The 18,247-nt window shown below is 45.4% G+C and overlaps 1 protein-coding gene and 1 pseudogene across 1 annotated transcript in view; both read right to left on the bottom strand.

Annotated features, from left to right (window-relative positions):
• The window catches only part of LOC116975560 (contactin-associated protein-like 5), a 705,003-nt gene that overhangs the window by 548,734 nt on the left and 138,022 nt on the right, over positions 1 to 18,247 (bottom strand). The window lies entirely within an intron of this gene.
• LOC116975694 lies at positions 5,655 to 5,784 on the bottom strand (annotated as a pseudogene).

Raw genomic sequence — 18,247 nt, 5'->3', positions numbered from 1 at the left:
TGACAGGGAAAGTGCTGGTACACAAAGAACAGAATCCAAATGTCACTGTATTTGTAATGTGCAAGTAACTACACTGGATTCTGCTATCAAACAACATCAACAATAACGCGTGTAGGAAAGAAATGCAGATGCTGGTTTAAATCGTAGATAGACACAAAATGCTGGAGTCACTCAGCGGACAGGCAGCATCTCTGGAGAAAAGGAATGGGTGACGTTTCGTGTCAAGATTCTTGACTGGCCTGAAGAAGGGTCACCCATCCCATCTCTCCAGAGATGCTGCCTGTCCCGCTGAGTTACTCCAGCATTTCGTGTCTATCAACAATAACGCAACAGATTGCTAGGAAGGTAATTATTAAAATGCTCTCCGTCACCCATGGAAACTATTGATTGCTCAGACATCAATATCCCAATGCACACACGTAAATATCAACCTTGAAATTACCAACAAAAACGCCACACTTGACCTTGGATATGATCACTAGGCAGTCCCACTTATGAAATAGATGGCTTACGCCCAGTGGTGTGGAGGGAATATAATGTAAGGAAATTGAAAGCTGTTTGTCGCAACCATATTATAGTGATTGATTCTCATCACTGAAATTTTGATTGCGAATTCCTCATGTTCTTGAAGCAACATGAACTATTCCCCGATATCTGTAGCATTCACCCTGCACAGTTTATGGTTTAGTTTAGAGATACAGCGTGGAAACAGGCCCTTCGGCCCACCGAGTCCTTGCCGACCAGCGATCGCTGTACTCGAGCACTGTCCTATACCACAGGGATAATTTACAATCTTTACTGATGCCACTTAACCTACAGACTTGTACGTCTTTGGAATGTGGGAGGAAACCGGAGCACGTTTTCTGTGAAAAAAAACGCGTTCATGGGGAGAATGCACAAATCCCCATACAGACAGCACCCATAGTCAGGATCGAGCCCGGGTCTCTGGCGCTGTGAAGCAGCAACACTACCGCTGAGCCACTGTGCCGCCCCATTCATGTCCCTGTTTTTACTCATGACTTGGTGCATTTTCTGTGTAGCAATTTTTTTCTACCAGTTTTACTTTACCCATCACTGACTTTATAAGCGTCCCAGAGGAAGTCTATGGTAACAGATGGAGCATGTGTTAGTGCAAGGAAAACAACATCAATATCAAAGGTTTGTTGTGCAGAGGACAGAGTCCAAAGAAGGAAAAGGTCAGACGTTGCTGGCTAATGCAGATGGTTTCAAGTGGAATTATCACCCTATCAAACTGAGGGACATCCATACTTGTACTGTTGGCCATGATCTTTCCAGAGTTACTGACATCATACCATCAGAAGGCTGTGGAGGCCAAGTTAATGGATATTTTTAAGGCAGGGATGGGTGTCAGGGGTTATGGGGAGAATGCAGGAGAATGGGGTTGAGAGGGAAAGATAGATCAGCCATGATTGAATGGCAGAGTGGACTTGATGGGCCAAATTCTGCTCCTATCACCTATGAACTTATCATTGCACCTAACTGGTTTGGTGGGAATTCTAAGGCTTCCATTCAGGAGGTGAAGGGGAAGATGTTATTAAAATGATTTGCTCTCTTTTCATGTCTTTAATTATTCACAAGCTTCTAATTTTGTTATTTTTTACATAATATTTGTAGTTATTTAACCCAATTTTAATGTCACAAAATAATAATAATAATACATTTTATTTATGGGCGCCTTTCAAGGGTCTCAAGGACACCTTACAAACATTTAGCAAGTAGAGGAAAAACATGTAAGGGGAATGAAATAAATGGTAGAGACATGACTAGTACACAAATTAAAGACAGAATTCAATTCGAAACACAATATGAGGCAATTCAAGCACAGATGAAAAGGGAGGGGGACGTGGGGCTAAGGATAGGCAGAGGTGAAGAGATGGGTCTTGAGGCGGGACTGGAAGATGGTGAAGGACACGGAATTGCGGATCAGTTGGGGGAGGGAGTTCCAGAGCCTGGGAGCTGCCCTGGAGAAGGCTCTGTCCCCAAAACTGCGGAGGTTGGACTTGTGGATGGAGAGGAGACCGGCTGAAGTGGATCTGAGGGACCGTGAGGGTTGGTAGGGGGAGAGGAGGTCAGTGAGATATGGGGGGGCCAGATGGTGGAGGGCTTTGTAGGTGAGGACCAGGATTTTGTAGGTGATCCGGTGGGAGATGGGAAGCCAGTGAAGTTGTTTGAGGACTGGAGTGATGTGATGCCAGGATTTGGTGTGGGTGATGAGTCGGGCGGCTGCGTTCTGGACCAGTTGGAGTCGGTTGATGTAGGTGGAGCTGATGCCAAGGAGAAGTGAGTTGCAGTAGTCCAGCGGGAGGAGATGAAGGCATGGATGAGTCTTTCAGCAACCAATGGAAGGAAGCCATTCATCAAGATGGTCCAGACGTTGGCTTCTGTCAGACGTAAGGAACTGCAGATAATGGTTTACAAAAAAAACACAAAGAGCTGGAACAACTCATCAAGTCAGGCAGCATCTCTGGAGAACATGGATAGGCGACGTTTTGGGCTGGGACCCTTCTTCAGATTAATAATAGGGAGAAAGCTGAGAGTTGGGGTTAGCACAAAGCCTGGCAAGTATTTAAAATTATGAGAGGCAGAGATTGGGTAGACAGTCAGAAGCTTTGTTCCCAAAGATGGAAAAATCAAATACTGTAGGTGAGAGGGAAAAACGTTTAAAGGGCCTGTCCCACTTAGGCGAGTTTTTAGGCAACTCTGTGCTCGCCTCATGATCGCCACATGGTCGCCACATGTTCGCTGATGGTCTCTGGTGTGTCTCCTTCATGGACGAGAGGAGTTCCCGCATTCTGGGAACTAGTTGCGGCCTCAGTATGGACGCAGCAAATTTTTCAACGTGTTGAAAAATTTCTGTGACCAGAAATTGGTCTCCATGATGAAAATCGATGCTTTTGTATTCTTAGGTGCAGTGGTAGAGGGTCGCCATGTAGTTATAGGTAGTCGAGGTAGCCGTAGGTAGTTTTATTTAATTTCCTTTGCTGACCGGGCATTTTCATTGGCTCATTGGGGAAAAAAAACATAAGCACATATTTCTAGAATCAAGGTAAACCTACCGGTAATGTTAAATGCCCGCTGGCCCGTGTATCTCTGGCTTATTAAAAGTTGTCTGGCTTCTTAAAAGTGTATTCTCCCCCCTCCCCGCTCTTTTAAAGGACTTACCGTACACTGTGCTAGCCGCCTTTAACTCTCCTGTTCATCACTGTGTGTGTCTTTATCACCTTGGCTTTGCACCATGTGGATTTTAGACAGCGCTCCCCCACTTTCCCTGGCCCCCGACTTTTTGTGTGTGTGTGTGTGTGTGTGTGTGTGTGTGTGTGTGTGTGTGTGTGTGTGTGTGTGTGTGTGTGTGTGTGTGTGTGTGTGTGTGTGTCTGTGTGTGTGTGTGTGTGTGTGTGTGTTCCGCTCTGACGGTCGCCGTTCCAGTTTGTGGTTTTTCAGGCGGGTGCCTCGAGCTTGAAGGTTGCACGCAGTCCGCTGAAAAGTCGCCTAAGTGGGACAGACCCTTAACTGCGATGTGTGCGGTTCTTTTACACAGAGGGTGGCGAATGCCTGGAATGAGCTGCAGGAGGTGCATGGTTGAGGCGGATATGTTAGTGGCATTTAAAAGACCTTTGGATAGGTGCTTGGAAATGCAGTGAATGCAGAGATATAGGTTATGTGCAGGTAGATATGTGATGGTTGTGGCATCGTGTTCGGCACAGACATTGTGGGCCAAAGGGAATATTATTGTGCTTTCCTGTTCTATGGTCTAGAACACTTGCATTAACTCCCTTTCTCCTCTTTGTAAGGGTGCCATCCGATCTTTTTGTGCACTGGCAAACATGAGAGGAGATGGTGTCGCAATTTAATGTCTACTCTATAAGATGCTGCAATCCTTCATTACAGCACCAAGGTGTCATCTTAGATTCTTCTGTGAGTTAGTAAGTTCTAGGAGCAGAATTAAGCCATTCAGCCCATCAAGTCTACTCCACCATTCAATCATGACTGATCTATCTTTCGCTCCTAATCCCATTCTCCTGCCTTCTCGCCATAACCCCCGGCACCCACACCCGCACTAATCAATAATCTATCTTCGCCTTCTGTGGCGATGACTCCCACAGATTCACCACCCGCTGACTAAAGAAATTCCTCCTCATCTCCTTCCTAAAGGACCGTCCTTTTATTCTGAGGCTATGGCCTCTGGAACTAGACTCTCACACTAATGCAAACGTTTCCACATCCACCATCCGGGCCTTTCGCTATTCAATAAGTTTAGATAATTAATTTTAGCTTGGTTTCGCCCATCGAATCTGCGCTGACCAACAATCACCCACCCGTATGCTCGTTCCATCCTCCATCAAGGAGGATTTACAGAAGCCAATGAACCTGCACATTTTTGGGATGCAGAGATGCTGTCTCACATCTCTACCGACAAGGGTTTGGTCCTTACCATGCTACTGTCCGCAGTGTTTGCACATTATCCTTGTGACTGCGTGAGTTTCTCTCATGTGTTTCAGTTCCCTCACATATTTTAAAGATCAACAGGTTGGTAGGTGGATTGGCCACAGTAAATTGTCCACTGTGTGTGAGTTAGTGACGGGGGTAAGGGGAGAATAAAACGGGATCTTTATAGTGTTAGTGTAAATGTGTGTTTGATGTAAGTGTAAATGTGACAGTGGGGCTGAGGGGCCAATTTCTGAGCTATACATTTCTCAGGAGAGAACATACAAATCATTGGTTGCACTCACTGAATTTTCGAAAATTAGGCGGTGATTTGATTGAACAGTCTACTGAAGAAGGGTTCCGACCTGAAACGTCACCTATTCCTTCTCTCCAGAGATGCTGCCGGACCCGCTGAGCTACTCCAGCATTTTGTGTCTAACTTCGGTACAAATCAGCATCTGCAGTTCCTTCCTACTCTAAAGCCTTGGGGGGAGAAGGATAGAGATTGGTCTTTCAGGAACGTTGCAGAAATGGTTATTTTTGCCAACATGATGGAATTCAATGCTCTCTCTCTCAATATTAGAAGTTGATATTGGATCAGTTGATAACTTGGTGTATCGTTTGGAAAAACGATATGAAGATAAATGGAGAGAAGAGAGGTTTCTGGAGTTGGGTTTAGATTAATCATGATCTAATTAAATGGCAGATCGTACTCAAGCGACGAAACTGTCCATGTATTTTCTTTTGTTACTCCATTTATTTGTGATTTGAGACTGCCTGAGATTGTGGAAAGCACTTTATACTCCCTTCTTGCAATTAAACCCCAAGCAGTCACTGGTTAAGCTACTCAAGTATCTGTTACCAATGGAATGAGCTTTAACCTTGACGTACAAACCCATTGTCAGAACGATCCACATGCACATGAAGAGTAGGGTGTATTTAGATTTTTATATTTTTTTTACATTTTGTGATACAACATAGAAACAAGCCCTTCGGCGCCACCAAGCCCGCGCTGACCAGCGATCCCCGTACACTAGCACTTCCTACACCCTTGGACAATTTACAATTTTAACCAAAGCTAATTAACCTACAAATCTGTACGTCTTTACAATGTGCGAGGAAACCCGAGCACTAGGAGAAAAAAACCCACGTGGTCACAGGGAGAAGATACCAACTCTATACAGATAGCAATCGTAGTCAAGATCAAACTCGGGTCTCTGCCATTGTAAGACAGCACCTCTTCTGCGACACCACTGTGCCACCCAAAATACATATCAGATATTAAACTGATAAGAACAGAAACTACACCTGATCTAAGCTAAAAGGCCGAGAAGCAATGATTTAACCAGTGATTGCTTGACAGCTATTTACAATATACATCAATGAATTGGATGAAGGGATTCAAAGTAACATTAGCAAATTTGCAGATGACACAAAGCAGGGTGGCAGTGTGAACTGTGAGGAGGATGCTATGGGAATGCAGGGTGACTTGGACAGTTTGGGAGAGTGGACAGATGCACGGCAGATGAAGTTTAATGCGAATAAATGTGAGGTTATCCACTTTGGTAGCAAAAACAGGAAGGCAGATTACTATCTAAATGGCGTCAAGTTGGGAAAAGGGGAAGTACAACAGGATCTGGGGGTCCTTGTTCATCAGTCTATGAAAGTAAGCATGCAGGTACAGCACACAGTGAAGAAAGCGAATGGCATGTTGGCCTTTATAACAAGAGGAATCGAATATAGGGAGGTTTCACGGCAGTCGGGTCACGACCCATGACCCGTAACGGTTGCTACGCTACTCTAAATGGAGTGCATGAGTTGAACTGCAGGTGGGCACTTACCATTGTTTCCAGCGTAGCGGGCCCGTTAAAACCCGCTGAAATTGTCAATTTTTGCGCTGTAAATAATTATGGAAATCGGGATAAGCGTGTGAGACATTTAGCCTACTTCAGAATTCCAAAAGTGAGGGGAAATGACGGTAGATAGAAGTGAGAGCTGAAGGGACAACAACAGACACGGTGCTTCGTGAACATTGGCCGTTTGCTCACTGCATTTCATCAACTAAGTCATTATTTGTGTTTTTTCTTGATTCCTTTGGCATCTAAAAATTTTCAGAAGTGATAAATCTGGCTGTAAATTTTTTTAATCGCCCATGGTTCTCAAGTGGGTTTTTACATACAAAATGAAAACGCATCTGAAGAAAAATTTACAGCCAGATTTATCATTTCTGAGACTTTTTAGATACCAAAGGAATCAAGAAAAAATAATTCCCAATATTTTCAATTCCGATATGTTCGCCAAGCACTTTAGCTGCTGTTCTCCCTTCAGCTCTCGCTTCTCTTTACCTTCATTTCGCTTGACTTTTGGAATTCTAAAGTTGGGTACGTGTCTCTCACACTTACCCCGACTTCCACAATATTTTCAGCGCAAAAATTCAACATTTTGGCAGTTTTTAACAGGTAGGAAAGTACGCGTTTCTTGCATTAATAACATATACCAGAAGTTACAGATGTCCTCCAGATGGATTGAGCGGCTCCGTGCGTCAAGCCCTATGACCAAGTGACCTTACGTGCACCCCCCTAGAGGAGCAAAGATTCAAGAGAGCTCATTGTCTTGTGTCCCTGATAGGACAATGAAATTCTTGCTTTGCTTCAGCACAACAGAACATAGTAGGCATGACTACAAAACCTCTCAGTGTGTCCATATACCATTATATAAATATATACACACATGAATAAATAAACTGATTAAGTGCAAAAAACAGATAATGGGCTATTAATGGTCAGAGTTTTGTCCGGACCAAGTTTAATAGTCTGATGGCTGTGGAGAAGTAGCTATTCCTGAACCTGGTTGTTGCAGTCTTCAGGCTCCTGTACCTTCTACCTGAAGGTAGCAGGGAGGTAAGTGTGTGGCCAGGATGGTGTGGGTCCTTGATGACACTACCAGCCTTTTTGAGGCAGTGACTGCGATAGATCCCCTTGATGGAAGGGAGGTCAGAGCCGATGATGGACTGGGCAGTGTTTACTACTTTTTGTAGTATTTTCCCCAGTGAGACTGCACCTGGAGTATTGTGTGCAGTTTTGGTCCCCTAATTTGAGGAAGGATATTCTTGCTATTGAGGGAGTGCAGCGTAGGTTTACAAGATTAATTCCCGGGATGGCAGGACTGTCATATGCTGAGAGAATGGAGCAGCTGGGTTTGTACACTCTGGAGTTTAGAATGATGAGAGGGAATCTCATTAAAACATATATGATTGTTAAGGGTTTGGACACGCTAGAGGCAGGAAACATGTTCCTGATGTTGGGGGCGTCCAGAACCAGGGGCCACAGTTTAAGAATAAGGAGTAAGCCATTTAGAACGGAGACGAGGATCCACTTTTTCCTCACAGTGAGTGGTGAGTCTATGGAATTCTCTGCCTCAGAGGGCGGTGGAGGCAGGTTCTCTGGATGCTTTCAAGAGAGAGCTGGATAGGACTCTTAAAAATAGCGGAGTCGGGGGATATGGGGAGAAGGCAGGAACGGGATACTGATTGGGGATGATCGGCCATAATCACATTGAATGACGGTGCTGGCTCGAGGGGCCGAATGGCCTACTCCTGCACCTATTATCAAATGTCTATTGCTTGGGATTTGTGCTTGTTTAATTTCAAGAAGAGTGTAAAGTGCTTCCACAAAGTCTCATGTCACCAATAAATGGATGCCCAAGAAAAGATATGGACAGTTTAGCGTGTTAGGCATGATGATTTGCCAGTAAATTAGATCATGATTAATCTTTGCCTATCTCCAGAATCCCCTCTTCTCTCCATTAATCTTCATCCCGATTTTCCAACCGATATACTAAATCAACCCAATTTGGGTCTGAATTTCCGGGGATAGACACAAAATGCTGATGTAACTCAGCGGGCCAGGCACAATCTCTGTAGAAAAGGAACAGGCGATGTTTCGGGTTGAGACCCTTCTTCAGACTGAGAGTCGGGGGAGAGACAGAGGTATGAAACTAGAGGTATGAAAATGGCATGATAATGAAGAGATACAAACAGTGAAACTAGCAAGACGACTTGGGTGGGGGAAGGACGGAGAGAGAGGGAATGCAAGGGTTACCTGAAATTAGAGATATCAATAATCTAACTGCTGGTTTGTAAGCTGCCCAAGCGAAACACGAGGTGCTGTTCCTCCAATTTGAGTATGGAACAGTGGTTTAGCGGGGGGGGGGGGGGGGGGGGGCTGCTTCATCACAGCGCAAGAGACCCAGGTTCAATCCTGACCTTGTGTGTTTTCTGTGTGGAGTTTGCATGTTCGCCCAGTTTCACCCTGATACCCGGTTTTGCTACCACATCCCAAAAACGTGTAGGCTAATTGGCCTCTGTAAATTGTCCCCAGTGTGTAGGGACTAGATGTGAAAGTGGGATAACAAAGAACTGAAAATGTAGGTTTATCAATATCCATTTTTGCTCATTAAAACATCGGAAGTTGGTGTTGTTGGCCGTAAGGGCCTTGAACCTGCTCTGTCATCCAATAAGACATTGTCCTTCGCTAACATCATATTTTTGATTCCATAGCAACTTTGAACATAAACACGTATAGAAAATCAGTAGCGAGCTCTCCGCCCAGTGGAATCAGCCTCTCAAATTCTACAGCACCTGCATAAATTTTATTCGACTTTATGAGATATCCCTTCTTATTCTTCAAATGCTCATAAGACGCAGCCCCATCTATAAATATTAATGTGATTATATTCATCCGATTCCAAGATTTGCAGAAGGAATATTTCTTTCTACATTAACATTTTCAACACAACCTCTTCAGTACAATAAAGTAAAAATCCATCAGCAATGAATCATGTTGTGCTGAAATAGAGCAGTCAGGGCAAGAGCAATAAATGCACATGCTTTAGTCCTTGGTTCAGCATGCAGATTGATAGCATGTAAGCTGTTGAACTTTGGGAGCATTCAAGCCTCCAAGGATTTAACCCAGACTCTATCCTATTCCATGTCGCGCTATCTATCCTGATTCATCTCAGCCCTACTGTAGGTGAATTGAATGCAGAATGACCTTCAGATAACGTGACAGAGATCTGTATTGTAATATCTGACAACTGGCAGCAGAGAGATTTTTCTTATTCTTTCAACTATTCCCAGTTTAAATGCAAACCATTTGCCAGGCTGTGTATGAGCTTTTCTCTCACTGTTAGCAGGTGAACTCTAGCATGGGCCATTGTTATGGGCAGGATGAAAGGAGGGAAAATAATTTAACGGTGCTTTATTGATTATTGCCTAATTGATATGCCTAATTGATAATTGACACAAAGAAGTGCAGATGCTACTTTAAAAAATAAATACAACGTGTTGGAGTAACTCAGCGAACCAGGCAGCATCTCTGGAGAACACAGATACCTGTAGGTGATGTCTTGGGTTGGGACACTTCTTCAGACTGATTTACGCCACGTTTTGTCCTGCCCCTCCTCTCTTCCAGCTTTCGTTCCACCCCAACCCCTTCTTCATGGGCCTGTCCTACTTAGGCAATTTTTCAGGCGACTGCCGGCGACTGTTAAGTCGTAGCAGGTCGCAAAAAAACCGGCCACTGGAACGGCGACTGTGAGAGTGGAGCGCGCGCACACACACACACACACTCAACACACAAACACACACACATACACACACACGCACACATACACACACTCAATCACACACACACACACACACACACACAATCACACAACACACACACACACACACACATACGCACACACACACATACACACATCGCTTCCTTCACCAGCCAGTGATGCAGGCGGGGGACAGGGTAAGCTGGGGGAGGGCTGTCTGAGTGAAATTCACATGGTGCAAATTCAATGTGATACAGACACACACCGCGATGAACAGGAAGGTTGGCGCTCTAATTAAGACGGTGAAAGCACAGTGTACGGGAACGGTCATTTAAGTCCTTTAAAAGAGAGGAGAAGGGGGGAAGAAGGGGGGGAGAAGGGGGGGAGAAGGGGGGGAGAGAAGGAGTGGAGATGAGTTTGAAGAGGTCAGACAGACACGGCTGTGAAGCTCGGCGGACATTAACATTACCGGTCGGCTATTCTTGGTTCTCAAAAATCTACTGTTTCCTTTTTTTTTCCCAATGAGCCAATGAAATTCACCAGTCAGCGCTGGTGACAACCTACGAGAACCTACGACCTCCTGGCGACCCACTACCACTGCACCTACGGCACGAGAGTTCTCGCTACTCTCCATGGAGTCAGAATTCTGGTCGCCGCTAATTTTTCAACATGTTGAAAAAGTAGCGGCAACCAGAATGAAGCCGCGACTAGTTCCGAGAATGCGGGAACTACTCACAACCATGAAGGCGACTCCCCGGCAACTACCCGCGAACATGTGGTGACCGCATAGTCTCCTGAGGTCGCCTAAAAAGCCGGCTAAGTGGGACAGGCCCATTACAATCCATCTGAAGAAGGATCCCGACCTGAAACGTCAGCTATTCATGTTCTCCAGAGATGCTGCCTGACCCGCTGAGTTCCTCCAGCACTTTGTGGCTTTTAAAAAATAATGGGTATGTTGGCTGTCTGGTGCAGCTGAAATGTTCAAGCTGGCTTCCTAAACATACTGGCTTCCATGGTAGCCACTGGAGGAGGTTATATAGGCCTGGATAGAGTGGATGTAGTGAGGAGGTTTCCACTAGTGGGAGAGTCTAGGACCCGAGGCCATAGCCTCAGAATAAAAGGACGTGGAGGCCAAGTCAATGGATGTTTTTAAGGTGGAAATTGACAGATTCTTGATTAGTAAGGGTGTCGGGGTTATGCGGAGGAGACGGGAGAATGAGGTTGAGTGGGAAAGATAGATCAGTCACGTTTAAATGGCGGAGTAGACTTGATGGGCCGAATGGCCTAATTCTGCTCCTTGAACTTATGAGCTGTCTGCCATCTGAAATGTCCCTTCCACTTGTTTAATGCCTAGTGAGTTTATATTAAGGTATTATGGGCTAAACGAGTTTCTCATAGAATAAATTAATAACCGAGTGTTACTACAGTGGAAAAAGTTATATCATTCTGCCACTAAGGGGGGCACGGTTGCACAGCGGTAGAGTTACTGCCTTATAGCGCTTGCGGCACCAGAGACCCGGGTTCGATCCCAACCCTGGGTGCTGTCTGTACTGAGTTTGTACGTTCTCCCTGTGACCGCATGGGTTTTCACCGAGATCTTCAGTTTCCTCCCACACTCAAAAGATGTACAAGGTTAAAGACGTACGTAAAACTAAGGAGCTGATTGTGGACTTTAGAAGGGCACAACAACCGAGGACGTACACACCACTGGGGATAAATGGGACTACTGTGGATAGGATGAGCAGCTTTAAATACCTGGGAGCCTATATCACAGAGGATCTGACATGGACAACACACACTGCAGCACTGGTGAGAAAGGCAAGGCAGTGCCTTTACCACCTCAGGCAGCTGAGGAAATTCAGAGTCTCTCTGAGGATCCTTCAATCCTTCTACTCTGGTGCTGTAGAAAGTATCCTGTCTGGAAACATCTCGAGAAAGGTTAAGTAGGCTGGAACTCTACTCTTTGGAGTTTAGAAGAATGAGAGGCGATCTCATTGAAACATATAAGATCGTGAGGGGCCTTGATCGGGTGGATGAACCGAGGATGTTCCCAATGATCGGGGAAACTAGAACTAGGGGACATAGTTGCAGAATAAGGGGGGGCTCTTTTAAAACTGAGATGAGGAAGAACTTCTTCACCCAGAGGGTGGTTAATTTATGGAATTCACTGCCCCAGGGAGCAGTGGAAGCAGAAACTTTAAATATATTTAAGACTAAAATAGATGGTTTTTTAGCTGCCAAGGGGATAAGGGGCTACGGGGAGAGGGCAGGGATATGGACCTAGGTATGGTTAGTATAGTAAGACCTGAGTGATCTCCTGGACAAGTGTCGATCGCCTGGATTGGGGTCGGAGAGGAATTTCCCGGATTTTTTTCCCGAATTGGACCTGGGTTTTTATCCGTTTTTTTTGCCTCCCCCAGGATCTGGTTTGGCAACAGCTCTGCCCAGGACAGGAAGGCTCTGCAGAGAGTAGTGCGTTTGGCTGAACGCACCATGGACACTACACTCCCCACCCTGCAGGACCTATACACCAGGAGGTGCAGATCCAGAGCCAGCAACATTATGGGGGACCCCTACCACCCCAGCAACGGACTGTTCCAGCTGCTACGGTCAGGCAAACACCTCAGCTGTCACGCTGCGAAAACAGAGAGGGTGAGACGGAGTTTCTTCCCACAGGCCATCAGGACTGTAAACTGTGATCTCACCAGGGAGTAAATACTGTTGTCTTTTTTTTAATGTACTGGTTCTGTTCTGTGATTTTGCACAATCGCACAAGCATTGCCACTTTCATTTCTCAGTACATCTTGTATATGTATGTGACAAATAACGTTTACTTGACTTGACTTGGTTTGCAGGTTAATTGGCTTGGTGTAAGTGTAAATTGTCCCTAGTGTGCTTAGGGTAGCGTTAGTGCGCGGGGATCGCAGGTCGGCGAGGGCTCGGTGGGCCGAAGGGCCTGTTTCTGCGCTTCTCTCTAAACTACGGGTCGGCACCACGGAGGCGTGAAATGGCTCGTCGACAGCGGTGGGGCCTCAGCGGCGGTGAAGCCTCATGGGAGCGGCGATGCCTCGCGGCTCAACCCAAGGTCGGCGGTTGATGAGAGCGTGGAGGGGACCGCCGTGAAGGGGGAGGGAAAGAACAATGGACAATAAGGGGGGGACGGGACAAAGGACAATGGGGATCCAGCATGGGGAACTGTTGAGGGGGGAGGTGGACAAAAGGAAGAGCATGCGTGCTATGTAACTTTGTCAGAACCGTAGGTGGTCACTATTTGCATACATTGTGCACACAGGCTAAGAATCTCACTGTGCCTAGTCACATGTGACAATAAAGTATTCCTATTCCCAACTAAAGTGAACACTGCCATCAGTGCATGTACTCCTCCCTTCGTTCTGCCTGCAGAGCTTGATTCCACCAAATAAACAAAGCTGACAGCATCTATGAGGCTAATAACATTTTCATTCAAAGAGATAAAGTGTTTTCCATTGCACTTCATATAAATGGATGGCAGAGCCCGGAGCTCAGACAAATTACATGCAGTCTTATTGAAAAGACATGGATATATATTATTGATGAAGAATGTCTAATAAGAACCAATTTAGATTAAATTCATGTGGTTCAAGTGGAAATGCCAGAATCTCTTTAGAATTCAGTCAGCCCATGGTCTTAATGAATGCAAAGAGGGATTTGAAAAGAAGGGGATTGGGGAGGAGAAGGCAGGAGCAGCAATATGCTATGTCTGATACTCAGTACAGAGATCACTTTGGTATGGACATGTACGTTTCTCTTTAGTTTTGTTTAGTTTAGAGATACAGCACGGAAACATACCCTTTGGCCCACTGGGTCCACTCCAACCCTGCCCATTAACACTATCCTGCACACACTAGGGACATTTTTTTACAATTACCAAGCCAATTTGCCTACAAAACCTGTACGTCTTTGGAGTGTGGGAAGAAACCAAAGGTTTTGGAGAAAACCCACGCAGGTCACGGGGAGAATGTACAGACTCCGTACAGACATGCACCCATACTCGTGATCCAACCCAGATCTCTGGCGCTGCAAGCGCTGTAAGGCAGCAACTCTACCGATGCACCACCATGCCGCCAATTCATTTTTGTACATTTACATTTGCACGTTCTCCCCTCTGACCACATGGGCACCAGATTCCATCCACATCCTGAAGACATGTAGGTTTGTCGGTTAATTGGCCTTTGTAAATTGCACCTCATGTAGTAGGGGCTAGATTCGAAAGTGGTAGAACTAATGTGAATGGGTGATCGATGGCTGGTGTTGACTTGGTGGGCCGAATGGCCCGTTTCCATGCCGTATCTTCGACTGTCAACCAGGAGTTGACCCGCAAGCCACAGGGCTGCAGGAGAAGCATTTTTTTGTACGTATTAATACGATGGAAGAAATTAGATGTTATATAATGTAGATATAAGTGGACAACTGTGGAGTGAGACAATTATACAATATTGTGATAATTGAGTATAATGTTTTTAATGTGTATCCTTGACAACAGAGAATCCTAACCAAGACCAATGTGATTTACTGACACAATATATGGTATTAATCATGGGATAAGTTTCATTTTCAATGAAAGAGATAAATTTCATCATTTTTAAGTCATATCCCCGGTTGATCGACATATATCTTGTTATTTTATATTAATGTCAGTGGATCACATTAATAAATGATAACATATCATTTATATTTCCCAATAGTACAAACACCGAGTATATCAAAAGTCCACGAAAAGCCATTTCTTCTTTCCGATTCATCTGAAGCATAAATGGTATTTAGAATGCAATTTTTTTTGTAGTTTAGGTTAGAGATACAATGGGGAAACAGGCCCTTCAGCCCACCGAGTCCGCGCTGAACAGCGATCCCGACACATTAACACTACCCTACACATACTGTGGGCAATACTACATTTATACCAAGCCAATTAGCCTATAAACTTGTATGTCTTTGGAGTGTGAGAGGAAACTGAAGATCTCGGAGAAAACCCATGTGGTCATGGGGAGAGCGTACAAACTCCGTACAGACAGCACCCGTGGTCGGGATGGAACCTGGGTCTTTGGCGCTGTAAGGCAGCAACTTTCCCACCACGCCACTGTGCAGCCCTGGCAATTTTGTCCAGTCTGCCAAGACAGACATTATAACATTCAGAAAACAGGCTGATTTAGACCATTTTTAAGCACCATAAATCTGATCAGAATTCCTTTCAAGATGAGAAGCACAATTTCAATGAAAATGATGCAAAAATATGAACAAAGCAAACTGACCCAGAGGAAATAGCAGCAAGAAAAGGCGATATGGAAACCCAAATCCATTGCACCAGTTATCCTCCATCTTGACTTCAATCCACACTCACCCTGATTCAACCTGCTTCGTCGAGGTCGAGAAATCTACTGCCCTTTGATCCATACTGTTTTAAACGCAAGATATTACAAGATAGTTTAGTTTAGAGACACTGCACGAAAACAGGCCCTTCGGCCTACCGAGTCCGCACCGACCAACGATCCCTGCACATTTACACGATCTTACGCACACGAGGGACAATTTACATTTATACCGAGTCAATTAACTTACAAGCCTGTACGTCTTTGGAGTGTGGGAGGAAACCAAAGATCCTGGAGAAAGCCTATGCAGGTCTCAGGGAGAAAATACAAACTCCATGCAGACAGCTCCCGTAGTCAGGATCGAACCTGGGTCTCTGGCGCTGTAAGGCAGTAGCTCTACCTCTGGGCCACCGTGCCGCCCTGATAGTAAAACCTCCTAATGAACAACATTGTTTGGAGAGGTAAAGACGTTGCTGGGGACAGCGTTTCCTGGATTTAGGAACCAGCAGGGCCATTTTAAGAGAGGCTCTGTGGTGCAGTTGACAGAGCTGCTGCGTCACAGAGCCAGAGACTTGGGTTCGATCCTGACTTTGCGTGCTGTCTGTGTGCAGTTTGCAAGTTCTCCCTGTGACAGCATGAGTTTCCCTCTGGATGCTCCAGTTTCCTCCCACATCCTAAAGACGTGAGGGTTTGTAAGTTCACTGGCCACTGTAAATTGCTCCTAGTTTATAGGGAGTGGATGAGAAAGTGATGGGATAACATAGAACTAGCGTGAATGGGTGATCACCAGGGGAGCCGCACGATTGGCAGCCCCGCCAACAGTCTGTTTTTACTCTTTTTAAATTTTTTTTAGCATGTGTTAAAAGTTTGTGTAAATGTTCTCCGGTTTGTTTTATGTGGGGAGAGGGGGAGAGGGAGAGGGGGAGGGGGAATTGTTTTTTTCCCAGTTATTTACCTTGCCAGAGATGTGATTAATTTTCAAATCGCATTCTCCGGTCGTTCTGCGGCCTGCCATCAATGGAGCTGGAGGCCAACTCGGACTGATCTTGTGCCCACCGTGGGGCGTGGACCTGCATCGGAATCGATCCCTTGCCTGGGATCGCTCCAACCGCGGCCTGAGGACTTTACGTCGGGAGCTCGCAGTCTTGGGAGAGGCCGTGGATGTCGGGAGCTCCAATGTCGCGGCAGGTTCGACCAGCCCCGACGCGGGGTTCAATCGTCCGGCGCGGGGGAGCTGACATCCCCCCGATGCAGGAGCAGATAGACTCGTCGCGGAGGGCCCGCCGCCGGCTACGGGAATCAAAATCATCCTATCAAAGGAGGGCTCAAAGCCCCCGACCACGGGAGAGCAAAGGGAAGAGATTGAACTTTTTTCCACCTTACATCATAGTGAGGAATGTGGAGGAATCTCTGTGATGGATGTTTATGTTAAAATGTGTTTTGTGTTTTCCGTTCCTTTTTATTTGTATGACTGACTTGGCGAATGAAATTCCTCGTATGTTGTAAAACAAAATTGGCTAATAAAATATTATTGTGATTGTGATGGTTAGCTTGGACTTGGTAGGCCTAAGGTCCTGTTTCCATGCTGCATCTTGAACAACTAAAATATGGCTAAAACTAATAGTGATGGAATAATGATAAACATCCAAATCAGGGTGGTGGTGGTGTGACCTTTATGGAAACATACAGCCTGTCTCTTGGAATATGGCTTTGGAATAGTCTAACTGGGTGAGATCAGTGTATTTTAAAATTTGTAAACTAAAAAGACGGTCACAGTATCAAAGCCTTTAAGAGTCTTTAAAAAAAAATTAAGAGATACAGTGCGGAATCGGGCCATTTGGCCCATTGAGTCCGCACCGACCAATGATCCGCACACATTAACACCATCCTACACACACTAGGAACAATTTACATTGATACCAAGCCAATTAATCTACAAACCTGTATGTTCTTGGAGTGTTGGAGGAAACCGAAGATCTCAGAAAAAAAACTCACGCAGGTCACGGGGAGAAAGTACAAACTCCGTAGTCAGGATCGAACTCTGGCGCTATCAAGCAGCAACACTCTACCGCTGCGCCACCGTGCCGCCACTCTTTAATTCTTACCTGCTGCATCTTTACAGGAACATCAAATGCAACAACACAACAAGGTAGCAATATAAATAAGGCTTGCAATTAAAGATTGTCTCACTCCAATGCACAACTGCAAATTTCCATCCATAACACTCAGCATGACTCCACGTTGCGTTCAGATAACCCCAATACCCAAGGAGAAGCAGGAGTCCTGTTTAGAAGAAGGGTTCCGACCCAAAATGTCACCTATTCGTTTTCTCCAGAGATGCTGCCTGGCCTGTTGAGTTACTCCAGCAATTTGTGTCTATCTCTTGATTAGTTCGATAGATTAGAGCTCGCATGATTGGTTCAACTGAAATCCCACCTATTAATCAAGCCTGAAAGTGCCTCTGATGTTGATAAGTTGTTTGAAAATATCCATCTGCGCTCGAAATTATTGATGAGGGAATAAGATCGTTGTGGAAATTAGCTGAATCTCAGCGACTGACAGACTGAGAAGAAAGATGTGCAGGAAGGAACTGCGGATGCTGATTTGTACCGAAGATAGACACAAAAAGCTGGAGTAACTCAGCGGGCCAGGCAGCATCTTTGGAGAAAAGGAATAGGTGACATTTTGGGTCGGAACCTTTCTTCAGACGAAATGATAGAGAAGGCCAGAGTGGTCAGTGTGGATGGGGGCTCTTGGTCAGCATGGGCAAGTTGGACCAAAGGACCTGTTTCTATGCTGTGTGACTCTATGACTCCTCACTGCCCACCTCCTGGAGGATCACCATTAACCAG

Source organism: Amblyraja radiata, chromosome 7, assembly GCF_010909765.2.
Source record: "Amblyraja radiata isolate CabotCenter1 chromosome 7, sAmbRad1.1.pri, whole genome shotgun sequence".
Taxonomy (NCBI): domain Eukaryota; kingdom Metazoa; phylum Chordata; class Chondrichthyes; order Rajiformes; family Rajidae; genus Amblyraja; species Amblyraja radiata.
This window is presented reverse-complemented; position numbering and strand designations above follow the sequence as displayed.